Below are 10,485 nucleotides of genomic sequence, written 5' to 3' on the forward strand. Positions count from 1 at the left end.
GTGTTTTGGCAATAGGTTTTTGCTTGTCTAAACGACCCCTTTGCGGTGGCAACAAAGTTGAGAATAGCATTAGACACAAGTATCTAATGGATGCCATTCAGCGAATGTGTCGAGTGTCTCGAGTGGACGGCGAGGTAAACAAAAATGCATTTGGGGGAGATGCTCTTCAATTAATTAGATTGTTGATGAAAAGATAAAGACGCATTTGCAAAGAAAATGTTATCCTTATGATGTCAGATGCTCAAGAAAACAAACACACAAACTAATTTAATAATATTTGATAAAATGTTAAAGTCGCATTCGATTTGCCTGCCAGTTGAGGATCCTTTCATATTATTCTTAAGACTTTTCTGAATTAAATTAAAATTCTGCACCTACACTATCAGAATGTTGCCATTTTCCTTTGGGGAACGCTGACATTCGCCTCGGGCAGATTTATTATTAAGACAATAAAGCACGAGAATTGTTACTGATGTTCAACTACCTTAACTTAATTAACTCAACTTGCCTAAATTGCTTCTCTTTAAAGTAAATTCAAGCTGTAAAAAGTACACTGTAATAACCTCAGTTAATTCTTTTTAATCCCATTTTATGAGTACAATTTTTATGAGCAGTCATTTACAGTTTGTTTATAATTGTTGCCCTGACTCACAATACCCCCACAACACCCCAGCCTGCTTTGATTAACTGTCTACATTGTTTTAAGCGGGATGCGCTTTAGCAAACTTCCCCTTGGCTTCTGTTTAACGAGTCGAGTCAGCTCGGATTACATAAAAAAAGAAGAAAACTCAGATGGCAGTCTGTTGGGTTAACATATTCTATAAATTGCTTATAAATGCCTGGCGCATGTTATAACCCGCTTCTCCATGCCTCGCAGCCCTCCTCTATTGACTTAATAGACGTCCGGTATGCCCCCGGCTACCGCCTGACAGCTTTGTGTACCGCCATGGAAGAGGGGGCAACATTTTTATTAAACTGAGCTGAAGTAAATGCAAAATGTGATCTATGGAGACGGACGACGGGCGAAGCGAGACGGGCTGCTGGACTTGTTGGCTGGTTTGCCTCTAGCTAGGTTTCAACTTAAACTAGGACGCCATGGCTAACGCTTAGCGTTCAGCAGGCGCCTGGGTGCCGCTAATGCGATTTACTTAGCACTCGCTCACGACTTTTTTGCTCTCCAGTTTTTAATAGGCTCAGAAAGTTGCTGAAAAACGCTCGTTTTCAAAACGCCACAAATGAAATTCAACAACGGCACGTGTCTCCCACACACACACACACACGCCCAGTCGCTCGCTTAAATTATGCGCGGCATGTCCAGAATCCCAGCCAGACATGACCAGGATGCGAGTGTGCCGCTATGTGGGCGCTGCTGAGCATTATATCAGAGCCATAGCCATGCTTCCGCTTCACCCCCGCTTTCCGCTCTATATAGTACAGCCTGCAACCCCTTTTGTTATTTGGCCCTTTTTTCTGTGCTGTCCTCTGTACAAAACGGTCAACGTGCCTGTCACACGCTGCGTATACGTAATCGCATTTGTAGCACAGTGTTGCACACTTGTTACGGACACCAAGGCACAGCCCGGCCCGGATGGACCAGCCCTGCAAAGTCGCATTTTATTTGCCCATAACCGTTGACTTTTACACAACCGCAACAATAACAACTACAACAATAGCCAAAAATGTGTCAAGAATTTTTCGCAATTGTTCGCTGGATACGACAAAAATTAAATGGGAAGCTGGAGGAGAAGTAAAAAGTGGACTTCTCGTAAAATGTAGTTGGCTCAATGCTACGCGTTATGCATAAAGAAATTTGTGCACAGGATTGAGTTCTCTGCCGCGTTTTCCCACCAAACTAAAATGTATTTCCTCAGTGTTTGAGCTTCAAAATAGCCTTAATATTGAATATTATACGAAAAAGTAAATAAATATTAAAAGAAACTATAAAAAGAAAAAATTCGAATGAAGAGATATTAATATTCTTTTTAAATAAACGTTTAAAGAGAGGATTAAGAATGAAAATTCACGTACCGATGAATTTGTAGATGTTTTTGTATATGAAAATTTGAAATAACCTTAAAAATATGACTTCGTTCAAACATATTATATAATCAATGTAGCTATGGATACCATTCGCCCTAAAGCACTTCAAAGTACATTTAAAAATTGTTTTATAATTTGTTTGACTTTTTGTTTTTTGGAACAACAATGTACAGAAATGTGATCAACTTGTCACGCGCCCAAAAACCAATTTCATAATTTCGAAGCGACGCTCATGCGCTGAATTCGAGTGTTGAGCAAAGCAAAACGAAGGATTTTTTTCGACTTACCTCGCGCCTCTTCACGCCCCGATCCGTTGGCCCCGTTGCTAACAAAGTGCCTCGAAAAGCTGAAGCTAATCAGAGCCAACAATGGAGCTGTTGGCACGTTGTCTGAATGCGACTAGTTAGCGTCTTTTCAAGTTGCAAGAACCAACCGCTTGGCTTTGATTTGGACTGAAAAAGGCAGAAGGAGCAGATAAGAGGGCCAGTTGTGTAGGTGTACAGGTGGGCTGACTACTTATAGGTGGGATCCCATTTGCTCTGCTAAACTCGGTCAAAAGTCATGCGATTTGTTCTCAACTGTGCCCCGAGTGCAAAAGCAAATTGAACTTTGGCTCCTAAAAGTATGCAAACAAAAGCCGCAACCGGCAGAGCGAATGCAGCTCGTCAGCTCTGCCACGGACAGCTGCCAGCACGTGCTCCACTTGCCTTTTCATGACTGGAACATGGGCTGGGCCCAGTCCTGACTGGGATCACTTGGTTTTGTGTCCGTTCGCTGTCTGCTCTATGCTTCTCTTGATATGCTTTTTGGGGCGCGGCACGCACCAAAAAATGCTCGACACATTGGCCAAGCAGTCGATGAATGTGCAACGGGCAGGGCACAAGGCGGAACGGATGATAGATAAAAGTTAACGCGCTGCGGACAATGTCCAAAGTGGGTTTGGCTTGCAACACGACGCGCAGCGCCTTGGCTGCAATTTTCTTCTTTTTTTTCCGGGCTTGGCAATTCCCAGAAGCTATAGAGCTGACAACTTGTGAATATACGTTTAAAAGAGACTTCAAAAGATGGACAAAGGAACATATTTGCTTCTGCGAAAATATGAATACACAAAAAATGAAGTCTTAATTTAGCATTTAAATAGCCATCTTTCTCTATATAAGTATAGCATATACTAGATAAAACTAGCTTTATGATATTAATGAGGAAAAGCAATGATAATAAAACCAAAGGGCTTACTTCATATAATACAAGCTTTATGTATAGTAACATATCCATAAAGGGTTTTAAATATTCATTAAAGCATCGTTTAAGCTGTATAGGAAGTAATCAGTAATGCACCCCCATAACAAGAAGATTTAAAAATTTAAGAGCTTGAAACCTTTTCAATATTCATAACAGAAATTCCATTTTGTTCTCGACTTATACCCTAGAGTAATTCAGCATTGCCAAGCAGCTGCAGATAATAATAACTTTCAGAAATATCGTGCTGCGATTGTGAACAGAATGCTAACGCTTCATAGAAGCGCAGCGTCAGTCAAACGAGCACTTGGGAAAAACAAACATAATCAAGTTGACATCTGGCTGACATCAGTCATTCGGCATTCGGCAGAAGTGAACGGTTACCGTTATCTGCGCTGGCGGATATCCGGAAAATGCAGCTCGACTGGCTGTGACATCAGACAGTCATTCAGAGCAATCAGTAATCAGCTGGAGATGCCAAGCTAGTCAGTCGTACGCATGACTCAATTCCCAATGCCAAGCGCCAAGTTGCAATCGCAGCAAGCGATTTCCCTGTTTAGTTACTCTGCAGTCAAACAAAGCACGAGCGTTACACGTGCCTCGATAGCTTCCCCTTCTTAGCCAGCCGCTCGCTACTCTGCACTCTATTCAGACGCAACTGCATTATAACATATGCAATCACAATTGTCAATTGTACAAATGGCAGCGAGAGAAGCGAAAGACATGCAGACACAGTCAACAATTACGCTTAGTGCCACAGTTTGACTGCGGAAACCCCACTGCCTCAACCCATATACTGTGTCTGTGTGTGTGTGTGTGTGTACATGTCTTAATGCGATTGTGCAGCAGGCGGAAGATGAAGGGGCGGCAAAGCGAACTGACAGCGTCTAGGTAGGTTTCTCGCAACGAGTGTATAATGGGCACGAATGACACAGACACAGGCACAGACGGCGCCCGAGCAGGGACTCTGACATGTGGCAGGTGAGCAGCAAAAAAAAACAACAGAAACTATTGCATGCCGACAGGCGTTTGACAGCCGTAACATTTGCAAAAAAATGAAAGAAAGAAAGACAGAACGAGATAGCATAGTCAGCAAAGGGCAACAATAGCCGGACCGAGCAGCCGGCGATGTCAATGCAAATTGTATGCATGCTAAGCTCCATTCCAGCCAGCGTGGCAAGAGCGAAATCCATGCTGTCCTGGCCAAGCAAAGAAAAAGCTTTTAAAATAATGTTTAAGCCAAATAAGAATCAAGTGCTCGCAGCACTTTTAGCCAAATTGCGGAAAACTCTTACGCTCAATGTGCGATTCGATGGCTGGCGGGCATATTTTCTTTTTCTCTTCGCTCTTCGAAAATCAAGCAATTTAATTTGCCAGCCAAGCCTAAAAGTATGCCACAATAAATTTTAATTAAAAGCAAGTGCCATCAATCAGGCTGAATTACACTCAGAAAAATTAAACGATTGTCAAAGCGAAATATAGAAATAGGAAAAGCATGATTTCAATAAGAAAAAACAAAATCATCATTGAACATTCTTCTCGATGTTTTTTGAACTGAATGACATTCAAATCGAGCTAGAGAGTTGAGGAAATTTATACAAACTGAATGAACTCTTAATCACGATTGTGTTTTAATTAATTTTCAGTTAAATTAACAATATTCTTCCCCACCTGTCCATTTATTTATATTATTGTTATATGTAAAACATTAAGATTTTGATCATTGATCATTTTAGAAAACTTGCATAAAACATTCTGATTTAATTTCGAAAATTAACAAATCATTTATTATTTTCAAAAGCCCGGCTTGATTTTTAATTAAAATGTTGTATACATTTTAAAGAAATCAATTTATATTTAAATTTAAAATTAAAAAGGGTGTATTAAGCAACATTCAAATTGCGGAAAATCTTGCTTATCTTTTTTTAACGCGAGTTAGGTCTCTTTTTCCCATAATCGAACGTTTATATTCCCAATCAAATATATCGATATTTTTTTGAGTGCACGCACATTTTCCACTTCAATTAATCAGGCACAGCCTCAGCCGCCTTTGCGGTTGACGATGATGTCGCACATGTCAAAAAGCTTAGAATACTTTTAGGCACTTTTATCGCATTACTTGGTCGAGGGGGCGTGTCGCTTGGTAGGCGTAACGCGTGTGCGGCAGACTATGAGACATGCGAACCACTCGATTGATAAAAAGACAATGGCATCTTAACTTCGTCCCCTTCGCGCTCGGCTAACGCCGACGTCCTTTGTATGTAATTATATGGGCCCCCATTAAGTGGGCAAAGGCAGGTTTTTTTTTTGTTCATTTTTGTGGCAAGTGACCCACAAGTTAAGCTGGCAGGCAAAAAGCCAAGTCGAGGCGAGGCAGGCAGCTGAGGCCGCAAAATGCAACGCAAAGTGAAATGTAAGTAGACTTGAGACTTAAAGCGCTGCGACTCAAGACAATGTCCGAAACGGGGAGTGGACGAAGGGAGGCGTCGACGCCTAGTAGCCCTGTCTGCCTATCTGCCTGTCTGCCTGTGCGCCTCACTGTATGCTATGCTAATGAACTGAGCTACTTCCTCTAGCCTGGCCTGTGCTTGGCAGCAAATAGTTTCGACAGTTGCCACGGCTTTTGTGATAAGTTTTGGGTTGGGGGGGATTGGTTGAAGTAGTATTTAGCAGTGTTATGTAACTGCTTTTTTGTGTTAATAAGTATCATTTGCATATCAAAACAGCCGCATTGAGAAATTGAACAGTGAATAATTTAAGATCTGGCGCACTAACCGACTAGATTACTAAAACTAACTTCTAAGTTAGCTTGGCATCTAATATTATTATCCTATTATCTCTAGATTTATCTACTCTATCTACTTATCCATATTATCTCAGTTTCTCAACAACACACCCCCGGAAAGTCCGTTGGCCAACGCCCATTTCAGCAATAACAATGCCAAAGGAGAATACGAAAACTAGCGGAAAAAAAATAATTTGAAAAAGTTTCTCTTTCACAACAAACTTTTTTAAATATCCGAAAAACAAAACAAAAAAAATAATGAAACTATTAAAATAGGAAACGGAAACACAAGAAGCAACGTTTACCCTTAGAAAGCCGCAGGACAAATACCCTTTGCAGAATTGCGGAAAATTTGACCGAATGTACATATTATTGTAGCTACATTATATAGAAGCATAAGATTCTGCTCGTTTGTAAGTATGAAGAGAAAGTTTTTAATTGAATTTAGATATCTAGAGAAACACAAAGAATTATAATGGAAAAACTCCGTTTCCGTTCCTTTGGGAGTTATATTACTTAGAGGTCCGATTCTACCGTCTGCGACCTATGTATGCTTGCGCCATACTGATAAAGAATATATGTAGACATATATAAGCCTTTTATGCGTTACATATTTCGTGGGAGTATTGTTATACCCTTTGCCGGGCTATCAAAAGAGCAAAGCTAGAAAAAGCGCACAAAATAGGCGCCAGTTGCGCTGGCCAAAAAGTTTTGACCGTGTCGAAAAATGTAATAAGTGAGAGAATTTAAAACTAATATAAAAACAAGAAGGAATGTAACAAAAGGGTATATTCAACCAGAACTTACCCTACATAAAGATCTGGAGTTCACTTGTCCTCTAGGTAACAACACACTTTATTATAATGGGCGTGGGCACCAAATATATTTTTCTTTCCAAATGCTGAAAAGTAAAAGAAATGTACGAATTTATATACGTTTATATAGCTCAGGTACAAATTTGTTCGTTAGTTTACTAAAAATGTATCATTTGCTAGTCGTGCATATGGGAAAAACAGGGTATATATTGCCAAAATTGTTTCATTCTTTCTGTCTCTCTCTCTTTTTCGCACATTTGAACGTCAGTGCGGCAAATTAACGCGTCGAAAACGAAAATAAATTAAGCAGCCAACATTAAGGCGCATAAATCAAACGAGCCTCGCGAATGTAAAGTGTGCAAAATGGGCAGCTGCAGCTGCCAAGGCGACTTATTTAAATATTTTATGCGCAGGAAGAGCATAAGCTGCGGCGTTAGGGTATATTAGCAAAGTGTAAGATGATGTAACACAAAATAAAGATGAACTCATGCTTATGAAGTACTCAAAACTGTTACACAAAATTTAAGAAATAATCGATTTGGGTTAAAATAATAAAAACCTTTGAATAGTTGAATTAAGTTTGTGAATTTATTATATAAAAGGTGTTCGGTTTAATTAAAATGTATTAAAAAATTAAACATGAATAAGTAAAATAATAAATAAATATAATTTTTTTTTTTATTATTTTATAATTTCATTTAAGTCGCTGTAATTAAGTCGCTTTATGAAATTGCTGTACACATAATTAAGTTAAAGTCCAGTTTGATTTCATATACATATGTATTTTCTTTTAAATATAGTGCATTTAAAAGTTTTATGTCCTTGATCAGAGTCTACTTTCATTTTTCCTTCTTTTCCAGCCACGCCCACACTTTGATTACATTTGTTTAAGAACAGCGCCTTTGGCCATGTGCGCCGGCCATTTATTTTAATTTTGATTTTTATTTTTATTTATATTTGTATTCATTTTATTTTTATTTTATTTCTCCTGCGTGCGTCGGTGTTAAAAATATTTTTCGCATTTCGGCCCTGAAGATTGTGAATGCGATTACAACGCGCACAATGCGTGATAATAATTTAATGAGTAGGATATTTAAATATAATTTGCCGCAGGACACTTTAATTAGCCAACTGCTGAAATGCCTTGCCTGCTCGCAAATAAGGCGGAACTTCATTTAGCTGCCTTCAAACGTCGTCTAATTGTGGCTAATAACATGCACGAGCCAAAAGCAGAAACATTTGATCATCAGTCAGCCAAAAAGCAGCACAAATTGCCCAATTACGCAATCGATTTCAATAAAAGAGCCAATGGACTGTCTGATGTGTAGGTGGAAGTGTGGGTCGGGCACTTGGAGTGGGTGCCGAATAGTCAGGGCCTGGGCAATGGATAAGTCAGTTGTCATTGCCGGGGCAACGGGCCACTGACGCACACAAATCGAGAGAACAAGGAAAAAGTAAAACACAACTGAAAGCAAATTCAACGCCTGATCAATTCTTAAATAACAAATAAAACGAAACCAGACAAAGGTACGTGGGAGGCGGGTGGTGTATATGTGAGTGGGGGATATGTCGGTCAAATCTTCTGTACTCACTGGGAATATTGTATTTTATTTTATTTATGTTTTGCGCACACATCAACAAATACGCTGGCAAAATATTTGTTATTTGTTGTGCGAGGAGAAGCAAATAACAAATATTTGAGCCTGAAATAGTCGCTAGTATACGACTATTAAATACCCGCAACGAAAAGTTCGTTAAATAATCAAATAAAGTTGTACGGTTAATAAGATCAAATAACATTAATTGAACTATGTTTTACATTTTCTAATTGTCTAGCAACTAAAAATAGAAAAGCAAAAAAAAATGAGAGTTTGAAAAAAATACGACTAGTAAATTGTTTGGATAATGCATAAAAAATGTTAAATGTTGACAAATAATCCGAAGAGAAATTATTACAGATTTCTATATGTTTAAAAATATATATCCAATTGGGTTCTGTTATATTTCGAAACATTTGAATTTCATTAGGAAACCAAATTAAACCAAAACTTCGCTAGAATCTTAAACATTCATAATTCGTATAAAAATAAATACAAGGATTGAGAGCTTTAAATTTTACTAGCACACTTGGCATATATCTTTAAGTGCTCACCTGACTTTAAACGCATATACCCTTAGATAGATCCATAAAAATAACAAATACCCCGAGAGTATCGAAATTGATGCCACGAACTTTCTGAATAAATGATTTTGATTCGAAGGACATGTGTAATTCCTTGTAGAGCCTGTTCCTCGTATTAACTTACGCCAGAAATAGTCGCGCTTCTTTGTTGTGTTGTTTGTTTAGGCCAGTTATCCGAGAGTTTGGGATTCCGAAAATTCAATGTATTCTTCCGAGTGAGTGATTCATTTGCCTGTCACGAGCCTATATAAACTTTGTGATGAGTACTTAAAGTACTTCTACAACAACTTTTGGCACCTCGCATCGACTCATTTGAACTTTCAGTGGGCCCCAACTGTCAGTCAGGAAGTTTGCCATGAGAACAGCCAGCCAATCAGACCTTGGACGGAGAGATGCCTTAAGGCATGCCGCAGCACCGCACCCAATTTTTAATTGAAATTAGCATACAAAATTTGATGTTGCCGCAAATTCGGAACTGGGCTCCAATTGAAAATTGAATGCCACCCCGTGGTGGCGGTGGCACACTGTGAGGACTCCAAGCTGTGAGTTGCCAACTCATAATTACAACGAACGCTGAGCGCGGGTGTTGGCTGGTCGATTTGCAAGGGTTCCGTTCTGGACTGAAGCCAACGACACTGGACAAGAGCGGGAGCATGGGGAGGGGTGGCGGGGCGCGGACAGGCTAATCAGTCGCTAGGCAAAATAGGAGGCAATTTGTGAAATTTTGTGCCAGCCAAAACTATTTGTCGGCAAATTTTTATTTCGATGCCATTTTTATTCAGTTGGTTGCCTGTCTTGAGGCGCCAGCGCCAAATTGAACAAATTGAACAGTGCGGCGCATGTCCTGGCCAATGTCCTGTCAAATCGAATCAAAATGAATCGAGCGCTTCGTAACATTTCGACGCTTCGGTCTGCATTTATAAACAAATAAGCGCATCAAATCGAACCAAATAAATCTATTTGTCTTATACATTACGAACAGGCCTATTCTTAGGCCCCATTTTGCCCCCGGGGCGCATTGGACGGACTTTTATTTACGCATCATTTGCTCGTTTGTTGCCTTCTGCGGCTGCCACTCACTAATAACGGAATTTATTATGGCCGCTTATCAATCACAAGCTTCAAGTGGAACTGGATACAGAAATAGCAATGAGTGTGGCAGTGGAAATGACAGCGGGGACGGAATATAAATGGAAATGGAGTCCTGGCCAGCCCACCAAATGGCAGCTCTTTAAAGCCGAACAGTTAATGCGCAGAAGTGTGCCCAGCTTTTAGGCAGTGGCACATTAAGAGATTGTGTGTGTTGCTAAGAGTTATGGGTTTGTATTCGGAGAATTCCAAATTTATGACACTTACATTTTGCGCACAACATTCCGAATGATGTCATTCGATTTGTACATTTGGAAATTACTTTTAACCCTAAT

Source organism: Drosophila montana, unplaced genomic scaffold (genome assembly GCF_035044405.1).
Source record: "Drosophila montana isolate Dmon_TW-CO22-7 unplaced genomic scaffold, ASM3504440v1 contig_402_1, whole genome shotgun sequence".
In the NCBI taxonomy this organism is placed as follows: domain Eukaryota; kingdom Metazoa; phylum Arthropoda; class Insecta; order Diptera; family Drosophilidae; genus Drosophila; species Drosophila montana.